The sequence below is a fragment of the Monodelphis domestica genome, chromosome 2, assembly GCF_027887165.1.
Source record: "Monodelphis domestica isolate mMonDom1 chromosome 2, mMonDom1.pri, whole genome shotgun sequence".
Lineage (NCBI taxonomy): Eukaryota > Metazoa > Chordata > Mammalia > Didelphimorphia > Didelphidae > Monodelphis > Monodelphis domestica.
Window position 1 is genome coordinate 468,819,803 of NC_077228.1, and position 16,675 is coordinate 468,836,477.

Consider the following 16,675-nt stretch of genomic DNA (forward strand, 5'->3'; position numbering starts at 1 on the left):
CTGGCTTGCCCCCCCACTTCACTACAACGAGGGGCAACACTTTGGCCTTAGGCAGTTTTTACAGACTCTCGAGAGTCCTCACTGTTCCCAGTTTGCAGGGGACCCGCTGTCTCTGCGCTCTCCAGTTCCCAGTGTTCTCCCGAAACACTGCCCTGAGAGGTTGTTTCCGAGTAGTCTTTAGATCCAAAGGACCCTGGTGTGCCCCCCCCCCAAAGACAGAGATATACCTCACTCACATGCTGTCCCAGTGAGCGCTCTGATACCTTACTCTGGTTTGGTTGGTGAGGTGGGGTGGGAAGAGTGGCTCAGTTCACATTTTTGTGCAAGCTTTTCCTCCTTCTTATAGTGTGGAAATGTTCAAACCCCACTTACCTTCGTTTTTGTGGGGTACCGGAGAGTACCTCTGTTCTTCCAAAGGTGATTTTTATGCTCTTTTGAGATAGTCTATTTTGCTCAGTGCCGGGGAGAGGAAGCAATTCGTGTCTAGATTGCAGCCATGTTTACTCAGAAGCCCCAAATTTATGCCTTTAAGAAGCTATTGATCCCAGTGGAATTGTTTGTCAAATACAGGAGGGGGGAGGGATGAGGGGAGGGAGAAAACATGAATTATGTAACCATGGAGCAATTTTAAAAATAAAAAAAATAATAATTAAAGAAGTCATTGATGAAATTGCTAAGCATGACAGATTCAAACTATTAAATTTTTTATTGTTGGAACTGAATATATTAAATTGGTGGTCACGAGGGATTTAATTTCTAAACCCCTAAATGAATTACTCAAATAAGTGGAATTTATGATAGTTTATTTACAATAGAGGAAAGATATTAAGAAAGAGAGAAAAGGGGAGAGAGAAGGCCAGGTAGAAATTCTAAGCACCAGTCAGGGGAAAGGAGGAGTCTCAAGATGATGGGCCTTTCTTGAAGGTTCACACCTCCAGAAAGGCAAAGAAACTAAGTCAGCCTTTCACTCACCACAGTGACCTTCTAAAAGGAAAGCAGTCTGAGGTCTCCTACATAAGCTTCTCCAGGGGTCCAGTTCCACAGCTAAGTGTCTTCACTCCAAATCTGAGTGCCTGTTGTCCAGTCTCTCCTCAAGTGTTTGTCTTTAAGTCCAACTCTGAGTGACAAATTCCAGGCTCTCCTCCAAGTGATTCTTCTTCACTCCAAGTCCAAGTGACTGATCTTGACTCCAGTCCAACTCCAGGTGGCTGAATCTTGATAGATCAATCTATATATCCATTATTTGTGCCTCTGTTTTCTCTATTTAAAGACCTTTGTTTCTCTTGTGTCACCTCCCCTAAATTTTTAGGTCTACCAATCATAGCAGACGCTCCTCTCCAGGACTGCCCATTCAATGTATGAAATGAGTGTAACACCTTTTGTAGTTAGTTAATACCTTTTTGTGGTTAGTTAACACCTTTTTTGGTTAGTTAACATCTTTTGTAGTTAAAATGGGTAGATTTACTTTAAATACTGAGTTAACACTTTGGGGATTAAAATCCAAAAATAGACAGGGAATTACAATTTAATCTTCACAATAAAGGAAGAGCTAAGTACCTTCATTGTTACAATCAGGAGATAGCCAAATCCAAACTTCACAAAGCACAGATCCTAGGAGAACTCCACTAGATACCTTTCTATGTATTGCTATTGATAATTATATTAACTTACTTTGGGCCTCATTATTAACCTATTTCTTATTCCTAGTTTTACACTATTCTTGCACATATTTCTTTATTTTTGTATACAATGATATCATGAGACAGTTTGTCAAATGTTTCTCTAAAATCTAATTATACAGTTTTTGTGACTTCCTATTATCTAATAGATTAGTAATTATAAAAAAGAGAAATAATGTTTATCTGGTATAATCTGTTGTTGGTGAACCCATGATGTTTCTTAGTGATTATTGCTTATCTTTCTATTCATGAAATATCTTTTTAATTATGTGTTACAGTCTTACAAGCAACAAAAATCAATTTCACTGATATATTTTAAAGACATCACCCCTTTCTCTTCAAAATCGAGATGTCTGACAGTAAAATATAATTGTCCTGAAATTCGAATCCAAATATCAATCTTTGATCTTCATTTCCAACATAGCTGAAAAAGTCTTTAGCGTGTCCTTTTTATTTAATAGCAGTATCAGCCACTGCAGGCTGTTACACTCATGATAGAATATATCCTTTAAATTCTTCCTATCCCACTCTTCTCTCAATACCTTCTGTTCCCTGGCCTTGCTTTCATATTGTGTCCCTTAGTAAAATGGTCTCATTTATATGAGTGCTCTAACTAATAGTTTAGTTTACATTTTTCTCATCTTGTTTATTCTTGTTCATGTTTTTCCACAAATACTCCCAGGAGGATCCAACAAATGCACTGGAAACTATTATAATGTATCTTAATATTTCTAGGCTACCAGAGTGGCACGCAGACTATTTGTTATCATTTGTTCTCATCTATATGAGAGCTCTATTCTTGACCTACATCTGTTCCCAGTTTTATACTTCCTGCTTCTATCTTTTATACTTTTTAATAGACTATATGGATATAGATATATAGAGATTATATATCTATATCTATATATATAGTCTATATACACTCCCAGGAATATACTCAGCCTGAGCCATTAGCCAATTGATAAATGTCTAAAAGATATGAACAGACTGGTTTATGATAAAAAAATTAAAGCTACTTATAAATATATGAAAATGCCCTAATTAATTATTAATTAGAAAATTGCAAATAAAAGAACTTTGAAATATCATGTCATACCCATCAGATTGACTTAAAGGATAAAAAAGGCAAGATGATAAATGTTGGAGGGGATTTGAAAAGTGAGGAAACTAATATACTCTTAGTGGAACTGTGAAGTGATCCAACCATTTTGGAGAGCAATCTGGAATTATGCTCAACTGGATATACTTTTTGACCTAGAAATACCAATATTAGGTTTATTTCCTAAGGTTATCAGGGGAAAAGAAAAAAAAAAGTATATGTTCTAAAATATTTGCAGCAGCTCTCTTTGTGGTAGCAAAGAATTAGAAATGGAAGGGATGCCTGTCAATTGGGGAATGGTTGAACAAATTATGGCATGTGATTGTAATGGAATACTACTGCACTGTAAGTGAGGATGAACAGATTAATTTTAGAAAAAAAAAACATGGAAAGAACTCCATGAAGTTAAGTAATGAAAAGAGCCAAATGAAGACATCATATTAGAGCAACAGAAATATTGTTTGAAAAATGACTTGTGTATGTCCACCTTCAGAGAAAAACTGATTAATAGAAATAAGTAAGACATAGTTTCATATATACACATATCTTTTTGTCAATTGATGCCTTCTCTAATGGAGTGGAAGGGTAAAGGGGGGGGAGTTAAATGGGTATTTTAATGTAACAAATAAATAAATTTGCTTTAAAAAAGAATAGACTCAGCCTGTTTTCTGGGGCTTATAATGATAAGCAAGCTGTCCAGTGGATTTATAAATAGACAACACAACTAGTTAGAATAAAGACATTAAACCAGTGCAACTCAATTACCACAACAAAGAGATCAGAAAACTTAGAAAACACAAATCAACAGTAAAATATTTGATCTTGCCAAGTAGAGATAAGGAGGAAAGATATGTGTTTCTCAAATCTTATGAGAGAACAGAGTAGAAGATTATTAGCAGTATCATTTAATAAAATAGAGATAAGCCAATCAAACATAATAAAAAATAAAGACATAATTTTAAAAACTTGACAAGAAACCCAATATAAGAAATTCTCAATATTTTTTAAGAATAAGACTGGGAGGGAAGCAAATAGATGAAAAAAAATCCATAAAAATTTATAGCAAACTCTTCATCTATCAATACAAAGGAACAACCACATTTGAACACAAAACAATTTCTTCCCTGATAAGCTGATTGAAGAAGAGAGCATGGCACTAACCTAAGAGGGAGAGAAAAAAAAACACACTGGAAAAGAAGATGGAATAGAAGAAGAGTTTATAGAGAAAGTCCATATTGGTGATAACAATTATAAGGGCCCTGTTAAATCAATTCTCAAGTTATCTGAAAAAGTGAAAGATATCAAAGGAAGAGAAAAGGGAAAAAAAAACAAGCCTTAGAGGTTACTACCAAAAAAGGCAATTAAAATATTAATAATTATTGATATATGTCTTTTTCCATTCATATAACTTTAATATAAGAATAAACCATATATGCATGGGACCATATAATATAAGAATAAACCATATATGCAAGGCATAGAGAAGGAAACACATAGGCTTTGCAAATGATTTTTTCCAGTTGACCATATTCAGGCAGCCACAGAATTAACTAAAATATGTATAAAATACAAGCCTCCCCCAAAACCCAGTGTTTATTGGTAATTGACTACCACAAGGATTTTAGTAAGACAAAATGAAAACTTAAAGGTTCTTTTCTTACAAATATTCTCTCATGTATATATTAAAAAAAATACCAGATTATTTGAAAGCTGTAGCAATAAAATTAACAATGAGATTATAGAGCCATTGGAATATTCAATAATCTCCTGATAATTAACACCAAACAAGGCATAAATACATGAACCAATCTACTGATAAATCAAATTAAACAATAAACTTTTATTTAGCACCTAATATATGCCAAGAATTGGGCTATCTGATAGAGATACAAAAAGAAGCAAAAAAATCTAAGGTTGTCAAAGAATTTACAGTCTAATGGGAAAGACAATATACACATAAATATATTCAAAATATTCTATATACAAGATAAATAGGAGATAATTAACAGAGAGAAGGCACTGGAATTAGGATGGTTTAGAGGAGGCTTTCTGTAAAAGATGGGATTTTAGTTGAGATTTTCAAGAAACCAGGGAGTCAGCTGTTGGAACAATGATGGGAGAGTATTTCAGGCATGGGTGACAACCAGAGAAAATGCCTGGATCCAAGAGATAGAGCATCTTGTTTGTGGAACTGCCATGATCACTGGAACAAGGAATATATATTAAGAAGTAAGATTTAGGAAGACTGGAAATGTGAATAGTGTCTAGGTTATGAAGTATGACAAACAGAGTACTTTATATTTGTTCCTAGAGACCAGAGGAAGACACTGGAGTTTACTGAGTAGTGTAGTGATATGACTGAACCTTTATGAAAATCCTTTTAATGGATAGTATTGCCCTCTAAGTAATTGGGAAGATAGATTTGTGAGAAAGGTTGGGTTCCCGGGAAGAATGATGAGTTTGGTTTTGGACACGTTCAGTTTAAGATTGGACATTTAGTTCTAGATGACTGTAAGATAGTTGGAGATGTAAGATTGGAAGTTAGCAAAGAGTTTAGGGGCAGCAAAGTGATGCAGTGGATAGACTGCTGGACTTGGAGTCAGGAAGAGTCATATTTGGTATTAGATACTCAGTAACTTTGTGACCTTAGTCAAATCAAGTAATTCTATTTGATTCAGTATTTGTAAAAAGGGCTAGAGAAGGAAATGTTAAAAAAATATCTTTCCTAGAAAACCACAATTTTGATTATGAATATTCTAATGCAATTCACCAACACCAACAAGAAGGGAGTTTTGGAGAAAGATGGGTAGATTTAGGAATCATTAGCATAGCATAGCAGAGCATAGAAATTAAATCTACAGAGCTAATGAGACTAACAAGATCACCAAGTGTTTTCTATTACCATGGAAGGATTTTAGAATAGATTTCAAACCAAAAAAAGAATTTTCTATATAATAGAAGGCTATACCCATCAGATAGATCCTCCTGTCAGAAGATGACCTGGTGCTTATTACATGAACTCCCTAAGCATGACATTGAAAGATTTTGGCATAACTAAGCTTACCATAAAATAGCCAAGTGAATGAGGAATAACTTTTATATATAAAATAGTATATGCAATTCAATGGATGGCTCATAATGCTGGTTGATCAATTAATATATCTAGAATACACACAGAAAATTATCAAGGGATTAGTCCAGAACCATGTGAGAGGAGCAGATGGAAATGATTACATTTGGGAAACTACACATACCTTTTAATGACTGTAAACCTTAAAATTTCTTAGACTTATGAATGTTGGAAATTTCACCATTGGAGAATTTTCATACTTGAAAAATTTCCTACTGATAGTAAGAACTCTATTGGAATGTGAAAACCCTTGGCATGGGAGGGTCCTTCTCCTCCCTACCTAAGACTACTTTAGGACAGAAGCCTTTTGCTAAATAATGGAAAGGGCTTTGACCTATGCTTAAGCATAGAACAGGAAGTTCATTGAGTCATGATTGATTTTAGAATTGATACAATAGAGATACTTGGAATGACAGAACCAGGTCTTGGAAAATACAATCTCCACCCTACTCAGAGTAAAAGGATTTAGGAAGGGCTGCAGCAAGGATCAAGATTTAATTATTTGAGAATATGACCTTCAACAACATGTGCAAAGGGGCGGACCTCTGGGCGGTCCTGGGTTAAGCTAGAGCCACCATTGGCACAGGGAAGACATGGACAGTGATTGGTAGATGTGAGAACTGAGAGGAGGGAACTGAGATGGTTTCCTTAAAGATAGCGGGGTCTGAGGACTGAGGAGTTCGAGAGGTTTTGCTCTGAGAGGTTGTGCTCTGAGAAGCTTGCTCTGAAGGAGGCTGGAGGTGGAGGCCCCTGAGATTGTTTCTCCATTTTGGTCACGTGAGTGATAGGGACTGATCTCTTTTCTTTGCCTCAGCTATCTAAGGGCTTGGGCCTTTTGGCCCAGCCTAAACAGAGGGCGTATTTAAGCCCTATTCCCTTCTCTCTCTCTCTCTCTCTCTCTCTCTCTCTCTCTCTCTCTCTCTCTCTCTCTCTCTCTCTCTCTAATACCTTTCTTCCTACTGTTTGTAATTAAAAACTCCATAAAAGGTTGATTGCTGACTTGAGTTTTCATTTAGGAATTACATAGCTGAATTCCTTGGCAACCTTAAATTAATATATATCAGTCTTTTAAAGTGATTTCCTTGTCACAGACTCCAAACTTTCTTCCTAAAACAAAGGTTTATCTTTTTATCATGAACATTCTTACAGTGGTGTTATTTGCCTGCCCATGAGTCATGGGATAATATTAGGTCTGAAGAATTGAAATCATTCATGCAAAGAAGTAAGCCATGGTTATAAGTAATCTACAACACATTACAAATGATTAAGTATATAGTAAAAGAGAGCCAAGGATGTCATCAAAGACATGTGAGTGGAAAAAAGATAGCCTCATCAAATAGCAAAATTGAAGGATAACTAAAATAAATCAACTGATAAACATGATTTATTAAATGCCTAGTATGTTCCAGGTACTGTGCTAAGCACTGGACTGACTATGTGTTCTATTGATATCTATACAATGTGACAAAGGCTTCCAGCATGATGAATTGACTGTCTATGATGAATTTTGGGGAAGTAATGAATGAGTAGCATATGAGGAAATATGGATGAGATGTGAATTACACCATTACAGAGAATTACCACATAGATGAGACCATGGATAATTGGAAATATTGAAAATGGTCTAAACTGTGATTTTAGGATTTTGCCTCTTTTTTTCTTTTTTTTCTTTTTCTTTCTTTTTTTTTAGCACTCTGTCACCAAACATGCAGGAGTGGAAGGGGCTGCATTGTATGAAGGGCAATTTTGTTTTATTTTGGTCAAGATTCTTGGGTTGCCATGAAAAAAAATATTATCATTTAGATTTAATTTCACTGATAATGATGCTCTTTAAACTCCATTAATTTTATCTTTAGACAGCAGACTTAGTTGGGTACTACAGTTATGTTCAAAGCCTTTCTGGGAACTTGCCAAAGTTGGGTTCTCATACCCTAATCCCTGAAAATGTTCTGTAATAGTACTTATGAGATGAAATCATCTAGCTCTTGACTTAACTGCTTCTCTTTCACCTTGTAATCTGCCATGGATCTTAAAATAAAGGTGTTATTGCCTCCCAAATTTCAGATGATTTCTATTCTATGAACAAGTTCTTCTTTATATTTCAGAATTATATTCTGAATAACTCATTCTCTAATTATGAGTCCTAACTCTGGAAAAAAATCATTAGAGCAAGTAAAAATTAATCAGCTATTTCAGTTTTTGCAAAGGGAGAGCTCTAGCAGATGCCTATGTTATTTCTATGATCTTTTTGTTTGCCAGATTCACAATTCAGTTTTTTAAACTCAATGCTCTTTTTTTTGGCAAGTTCTTGCTGTTATTCACATTCCCAATATTATTTGTTTCTTTCCTAGTTCATCCTAGTGCAAATGCTCCCCATTATCTCTTCCTCAAAGCAGTACATGAATTTCCTCTAATGAATATGTATTCTTAAAGTGTAGTGATACTTTACTATTATTTTTGCCTAGTCTCTTCACCCATCCATGACCATATTCTATTAACGAGTCACATCCCACCAAGTTACACCCATATTTATAAGGTGAAATTTAACTTCTAGAATTTAGTTTTCTGACAATATTGTTTGTTCCCAATACTTTGTAATTGTATCATGATATACAATGCTATGGATTTTATTGCTGCCTGTCTTCCTCATACTGCCTTCTATGAATTACTTATACTCATCAATAATGCTATTTTTCCTCTTTCATATTCACTATCTCTGTCAAAAAGGAATGGCAAGACAGAAATGAATCAGTCTACTAATGTAAGGCAAATAGCTTGCTGATTTATGAGTTCAGCCAAATTAGAAAAACAGAAAGATTAAGAGAAGGAAAACAATGTGCAAATATCTATAAGCATGGGCTTATAGCTACAACATAGGCCATGCATTATGTTTCCTGATCCTTTCAATTTTCTTTTTTTAAAAGAATTTTTGTTTTTACATTTTCTAATAGATCCTTTCCTTTCACAGATCCATTCCTTACAACAAAAAATAATAAATAGAAAAGGAATACATCATTAAAACTAGCACAAGCTAAAAAAAAACACATAAAAAATTGACATTATGTGAAGTAGTCTTTTGTGATAAAAAATTTCTGGATACTGTATTTTAATTATTAATTAATTAATTATTAAATAATAAAAAGCAGGCCAGAGAAAGAGAAGCCTCTGATCATGTGTGGCTAGCTGCCTTCTCTTCTGAGTGCTGTGACTACTAATCTGCTCACTCTGGATTTCCTGGAAAAAAATTTCCTACATTCTCCAAGTACTCCAAGTTATGCTCTTCTTGACATCTCTTTCTTAAGCCTTTTTTATTGGAACAGTCAGACCTCACTCTGGTCAAGAGCCAAGTCTTCTGGATGCAACTGTGCAGTGTTCAAGTCCATTTTTTTCTACCATATTATCTTAAGCATCTTGTTTATAGATAAACAAAAAAGCTTTGTCTCCACCCGTATTCAGCAGAAGGTGGGGGAAGAAGAATGTTGTAGTTTCAATTTTAAGATTAAACTTTTTTTTTCCCTTTAAAATTCAAAGATTGTCTTGGGATGCCATAAAAGGGATACAAGCTAATATTTCCACAATCCTATACCCAAATCCTCCAGTTTTGAAAAGAATCTAGGCAGGTACCTTTTAAATATCTCAGGGCAAGCTTAGTCATATTTCACTACTTTCATTTAATTTATTTTTTGGATGTTGTTCCATTTATATAGTTGTAGCAATTATGTGTATGTTCTTCCTGGTTTTGCTAACAACTTTAAATCAGTTTATTTAAGTCTTCCCACATTTATTTGTTTGCATAATTTTTATTGGTTCTCATAGCATAGTAATATTTCATTCTACTCATGAGAAAGAGGGGGTAGTATTGCATAGTAAATAGCTGGTTTCAAGGGGAGGAAGATCTTTCCTTCTTTTAATTTTTTTAAACCCTTACCTTCTGCCTTAGAATGTATTGGTTCTAAGGCAGAAGAGTGGTAAGGGCTGGGCAACTAGGGTTAAATGACTTGCCCATGGTCACACAACTAGGGAATGTCTGAGGCCAGAGTTGAACCTAGGACTGCCTGTCTCTGGGCCTGGCTCTCAATCTATTGAGCCACCCAGCCATTCCTGGCAAGTCACTTTTAAATGGAAGTCTCTCTCTCAATTCTCTCAATAACTTAGCTTATAAGTTGCAAAGCAAGTGCCAGTGTACGTTGGTATAAGGAATTTCCCCATCTGGGAGTTCCCACGTCCATGCCCTATCCATTTCATGTACCACAACCAATTCTGCCAGACCCCAAATGAAAGATAACTACTTAGTTTCCAGTTCTTAGCTACTACAAAAAGGCAAACAATGAATATTTGGGAGTACAGGTGACCTTTTTTAAATGATCGTTGATTTCCCTGGGATATACATTTTATTCACTGTCAACATAATTCTAGAACTGTGCACAGATCTACCCCAACAATGCATTAGAATGTTCACTTTCCACAACCCCTTGACTATTGTTTGTCATCTTTTCCAATTTACTGGTTGTCAAATAAAACTTCAGTGGTAGTTTGATTTTAATTTTTCTCATTCTTAGTGATTTGGCATAATCATTCACATTGTTAATAGTTTGCAGTTCTACTAAGAAATTTTTATTCTTATCCATTGATTTTATATCTATTGGAGAATAGTGTGTAATCTGCCATTTTTCTATTAGTTCTCTCTATATATATCTTGGGCATCTTATACTTATCTGAATTATTTGATGAAAATGTTTTTCCTACTGGATAATTTCTTTTTCTATTCTTAGTTGCGTTCATTTGGTTTGAGCAAAAGCTTTTCTATTTCATGAAATAAAAAATATCTCTTTTGTCTTTTGTGATCATTCATATCTAGTTACCTATTTTTTGTTTAATAAGGTATCTGCTAGGCATAGCTATGGAAAGTATCTGATGTGATTCTCTTCTAGTGTTAATGTTTTTATCTTTAATATTCAGATCATATATCCATTTTTATTTTGTGGTTTAAGGAGTTTGCCTGAGCTTAATTTTTGACAAATTGTTTTCCAGTGTTCTCAGAAATGCTAGTCAGATATAAAGTTATTTCCCTGGAGATTTATGTTCTTCAGTATATCAAAGACTAGATTATTGAGTTTAATTTTTTATGGTGCTTCATCGTCTATTCTATTCCATTAATCTACCATTTTATTTTTGAAATCAATACCAAAGTGTCTTGATAATAGGACCTAAAAATGCTATTTCTTACTTTATCTATACTTAAAATTTTTTTCCTTAATATTCTAGATGATTTGTTCATCCAAATGAGTGATGTTTTGTTTAATTCTATAGATAAATTATTTTAGTATTGTGTTTGATATGTTGCTAAATCTATAAATTAATTCATTTAATTTAATTATTTTTGAATATATTGGAATGGTCAATCCATAAAACAACCCCTCTAATTACTTAAATTCTTTATTTCTCTAAGCATCATTTTATAATTTTATCAATATAATTCTTGAGTATATTTTGGTAGAATGACTCCCAGATATTTTATGAATTTTTTACTTATTTTAATTGGATTTTTCTTTCTATTTTTCCTCTTGGATTTTCATATTATTTTATAGAAATGCTGTTGATCTTTATGTATTTGTTTTGTGTACTGATACACAAGTATGCAGAATAAAATGGGAAAATTTCACAAAGATCCCAAGAGCAGGTTTGACTGGATAAAATATAGCATGTAACTGCTGTGTACTCATATCTGTCAACTTGGAAAAACATAGAACCACTCAGTCATAAAACAAAATCTTTAATCAGGAAAGAGGAAGGTCCTTAATAATTGTTTGCCACACAGAGCCCAGCACTAACTACCATGGAGTCAGTACTCTAGGGCTCTGAGGGCAATGTTTCTGAGAGGACCACCAGGATAGATGGTTCTCCAAAGAACAATAGAACATAGGAATCCTATATACCTTTTGGGGAACTAAAGAGAGGGAAGTATGATTGATTGACTTTATAATGGCTATAAGGAAATGAGAAGTCCAAGACAGGATTATCAGGAAGAGGCTGATGCTTTATTACAAAAGAGTCCAGTTAAGGGCTGAGCTACCTGGAAGAGGAAGGGAGAAACTTCTAATACAAAAAAGGTACTTAATATTTGATTATGGCTTTTAGTCTCACCTAAACTGGGATCATTAAGTACTTTCATGTTTATTATTCAATCTAAAATAAGGTCAGTCTGGGTCTTCCCTTAGGGTAAGTTCCCAAGGGATAAGGACAAACTTGGGGTTTCCAGATTTTAAGTTGACATATCTTTATAGAGTCTAGGAAAGAGGACTCAGGACACAACTCAAAATAATCTTGCATGATCCATAGACAGAAAAGAAAGGAGATTTTCTTCAGGAAGATAAATGATTCTGAAATTATATCATTTTATCTTGTTTTCAAATTCAGATGATCTTTTTAAAAACTTTTACCTTCTGTTTTAGTAAAAGCTCTAAGACAGAAGGGCAAGGGCTAGGCAAATGGGATTATGTGACTTGCCCAGGATCAGACAGCCAGGAAGTGTCTGAGTCCAGATTTGAGCCCATTGTGTCACTTATCTGCACCTTCAGCTGATTTTACTTATATAGAATTTATGCATTCTTTTAACATTATTGGCTTTTGACAAATCTCCAATCACTTAAATTGTTCTGTGTTTCAAATGCATTAATACCTCTTTGCCAGAAACACTCAATTCTTGACCAAAAACCCAGCCTTGTTATACATAATTAAATTCAATAAATATTTGTTAAGCGCTTATGTGTGGGATGAAATAGAAGACCAGTCACTCAAATTATAATTATAAAACTGGAGTCAGAGAGTGGATAGTAGACAGAAGATGCAGTCTTTATTCTTACTCATCAGTAAGGGGACATGCCCTAATGGCAATGCCCAATGCATGGGTGCAGATACAAGCATTTTATAGATTCCTGATGCAAAGTCGTCTCCCGCTCTGATACCCCATGATCTGGGGACTGAATTTACAATCTAGGCACAAAAGTCTACCCAATTGGAAAGCAATAAGTTTCATAGCATAAGCTTCATCAGATCTTTGAGGGTGGTAGCTGTGGTAAAGGTTATGAAGAGGTAGCTCCATCCTCAGGAGTGGTTCTTTCTGGCTCATAAAAGTCAGGGAAGAGAAGAAGGTAGGATTTCCTAACGATTTGGTCTCTTGAGATAGGCAGCCTCCCAACTCACTAGAGAATCACAGAACGTCCTTGAGGTCCCTCCCTGAAAAGAAAAACATTAATTTTTTTTCTTTCTTCACACATTTATTATATGAAAATCTCTGTGGTAAATTAGATACTGGAGATACAAGAACAAGAAAACAATAATAATAGCTAACATATATATCATGTTTATTTTTGTCATGCTTTGCATAACAAGTTTTAAGTGCTTTGCAATTATCTCATTTAATTCAAAAGCAAACATGAAATAGTCTTGCCCTCAAGTATGTCATATTAGCATACTATAATATAGAAACAGCCGAATAAAAGTTGATTTGATAATGGATAGAGAATTAAGAACTAGGCACACTGGGCAAGGCTTCATGGAAAAAGGCAAATTAGATGAGTCTTAAAGGAATATAAGGAGGTATATATTCTGTGAGATAAAGATGAAGGGAGAACTTATTCTAGGTATGGCCTTAATTTTTCCACAGAAACATTTTCCTTCTTTATAAGGAAAATGCTTAATTTAATAGTATTAGGGAAAAGGCCTAGAAGAGCTATGTATACTGCTTTATCTTGGCAAATGACCAGCAATAGTCTAACTTTAAGTTTCCAAAGCTGTCGATTAGATCATATGAAGGTGCTTGTCAGGTCCTGCCATTGAATTATCAGTTACTTACTGGATATATGCATATAATATCAGCTGTACAAAAACAAAACAAAACAAAACCTTTGAGCATCTCACTATTTTGTTGTCCTTGACTCATTTTTAGCCATGTCTCATTCCTTGTGACCCCTATTTGGTGTTTTCTTGGCAGAGATTTTCAAATGGTTCGCCATTTCCTTATCCAGCTCATTTTACAGTGGAGGAAACTGAAGCAAATGGGATTAAATGACTTTGTGATTCTGAACAAATCAACCCTACTTGCCTCACTTTATCCTACTTAGGACAAAGGGTTATTATGTTGTTTAGATTTTCTACTTAACCTTTCTCACTTTCAACAAGAAACTGAAAGATATTGAATTTTATAAACCAATGTTAGATTTATTATATGAGGAAATTTAGATCACAAATACCCAGACCATACCCTTTTGAGATTCAAGTTTATTATATTTCTCATGTGAAATTAACTAAATTTCTAAGTCTATTTCTTCCTCTTTTTCAAAACCTTCCCATATTCCTTAGTGGTTAGACAGCCCTAGTAAAATGCTTTATTGAGTTATGTAATATGTATGTATGTGTGTATACACATATGTGCATGAATATATGTATAAATGTGTGTAATCTAAGGCTGTTATAGAGTGTATATAGAGTAAGAGACATTTGGGTTAAATCATGGTGTAGTACAAATGAGGTCCAGAGTCAAGAAGCCTGATTTTGAATATTGATGTATATTGTATTATTGTATGATTTATATGTATTATTGGCTATGTGATTCTGGGCAAAGTAACTTTTTTGGGGTAATTTTGATTACCTACCTCACAAGTTTGTTCTAAGTAAAGTGCTTAATAAACCTTAAAATATTAGGTGAATTAATATAATTATGATTACATTTTCATTATTCTAATTTTTTTTTGTGTGTAGATTTGAGATAGAAATAGTCCTGGAATAAGTCGCTTATTCTTTTTATTCTTTTATTTTTAGTGTTCTAAAAGTTGATGCTCAAGTGGATAAAAGATCACTTTTTATCAGTTGAGTAAAAGTATTGGGTTTCAAGCCCACGTTATGTAGGCTTCCCATAGATATCTTTGGAACAACTCTAGTAGCAGAGAAGTTGGCTGGGAGGTTGTTGACATAAACCTATTCCCACGTAGATTTAATTTCTTCTAATAAGTCTCTATGCCTTTATAGTTTTTTATTCCATGTAGTTTAGAGATGAATATTTGGCATGGTAATGTCTATTCAATACATTTTTCTTAGATTTTGAAAAATCAATGTTTTCCGGTGGATTGTAGTATCATTTTTGTCTCATGATGCTTCAGTTTAAGGAAAGTTCATTTGTTGAACTTTAAAAGGATATTTAAGTTCTTCACTATAGGAGATTTATTATCAGTTAATTTATAAAAAAAAAAGTGAACTGATATGTAATTCTGGACATAAATTTGTATCTGGCTTGGTCTTTAATAACTTCTAAATTTTGCTTATGTACAGTAATGTTTTTTCACTTTATCAACAATTTCTTTGTATAGTCTGCAAAGATAATACATAATTCCCTAAGGTATAACTTTTTTATAATTCCTGGAAGTAATGACTTGCTCTTCAATTGCTGTCATAAATTCATCTATTTCTGTAAACTACGCACATAGACAAAGCATTTTGTTCTTGATCAACATATTGCTGGCGGAGTTTATTTGGTTCTTATTACCTCTAAAGAACCTTCAAATATTGAGTCACTGATTCCATGAATGTGTAATAGATTTTAAGGAATTTTTAGATAACAGGAAGAGAGATACCATTTCTTTGTGGCCTGTGTAAGGATTAAGGAAGAGTGCTCACTCAGAGATCCATTCTATACTATCTGGAGAGGATTTTTTTTTCTTTTTTTCTCCCCTTTTCAGGCAGGAGTTCAGAGTGGATTCAAAGATCCAGTGAGACTGCATGCTTCCAGGCTCATGTGTTTATTAAAGGTCAAACAAGATAAATGTATCCTCTAAAGTAATTTTGTAGATGCATTTAAAATTAATTTTTGACTTAATGCTTGAAAGACCTGAATTATATCTCCTTTGGGGATTCTGCTGCTACACATATGACATGTTATTGAAGTAGCATTTTATGACTAACCTTATAAGGTAAGTAAATCAATTGCCCTGGCAATTTTGGACCAATTACATAATCAAATTTGTTTAGCGCCTTTTCATCATTATTTTCATTGTTTTTCTCTAAAATATGAGAGGTAACAATATCAAATCTATTTTATCTCTGGGAGACTACTAGAACTTTAAAAAGTAGATATCTTATTAACTGTTCCTTAAAACAAATTTATATAATTCATAAAGTATTTTTGTTATCAATTTTATATACTCTCACTTTAAAGATTTTCTCCTCTATGCTTTATATATTGATATTTTTAATTTTTATGTTATTCTATTTTTCCTCCTTTTGTTGCTTTATGTTTTAGTAGATTTAATTTTTATTTTTAAAGGACTATGTTAGCTGCATCACAGAAATCTGACATGCTAATTTATTGCTATCATTCTCTTTTACATAATTATTAAACATTCACCACACTATTCTGGGCAGTGGTTAACTTTTGGGATTCACATATCCCCTTTCTTGGGAAGAAGGTACAATTTTTCTAGGTAGTATTCATTCCCACAAATAATGGTGTTTCCTCTCTCTCTTGCTTCTTTTCCTACTTGGATATTTTCCCAATGTGTTATCCCTCCTGTAAAAGATAATGGTTTATTAATAGAGAGCATGGGATTTGTTTCATGAAATGTCATTTTTCTTCTTCTGATTCTTTTAATATCCCTTGTCTTTAGCTTTTACCCCCCCCCATGATTCATTTTTGTTTTTTCTTTTACTATCTAGTCCAGTTTACTTTTTAAAAATCACCTATAAACATTAGGTAATTAATTTTTATTAATGTTT